Source organism: Mesitornis unicolor, unplaced genomic scaffold (genome assembly GCF_000695765.1).
Source record: "Mesitornis unicolor isolate BGI_N332 unplaced genomic scaffold, ASM69576v1 scaffold20284, whole genome shotgun sequence".
Taxonomy (NCBI): Eukaryota; Metazoa; Chordata; class Aves; order Mesitornithiformes; family Mesitornithidae; genus Mesitornis; species Mesitornis unicolor.
In genome coordinates, this window is record NW_010178329.1 from 4,194 (window position 1) to 4,792 (window position 599).

Genomic DNA, 599 nt, shown 5'->3' on the forward strand with positions numbered 1-599 from the left:
CTGTCTATTTAGTTTAGTACCTCTGAGGAACTGAGCTGGATCCAAAAAGTATTTTGTTATTCTCCAGTTTTAGCTTTCAGTGTTTAAAGCAGATCTCGGACAGTTGCTGCAACTGAAAGTGGAAATTTTGCCTTTTTCAATTATTTTTTTTTTTTACATGGCAAATGATCAAACCTCATTTTAGGACACTATTTAGGTAGAGAGAAGAAATCCTAACTAAATTTTCCGGTAGCTTGCTGAATGACCTGAATTGAAGGACTGCCCTGATCCTCGTATCCACTATCTGAAGACCAACCCTTCGTAGGTCATGCACAACATCATGTTCACCAGGTGAGCTAGGACTCTATGCCTTTCAAAATCTGAGCAGTTTTCACTGCAAAAGGAAGGCAGGGTTGTACTTGCAGCTCTAAGCTCAGCTTTTGGTCTGTTCATCTGAACTCTTAGGAGCAGCTGGACTTTCCTATAGATACTGAAGAGTTGACTCCCAGATCATGGAATGCTGTCTGAGGCTCCTTGGGGCAGAACTTCTCCTCTGTGTTAGGTATTTAATGCAGGAAAGACCTCAGTTACCCCAGGTTCCTTCTAAAGTCAATGGGGAG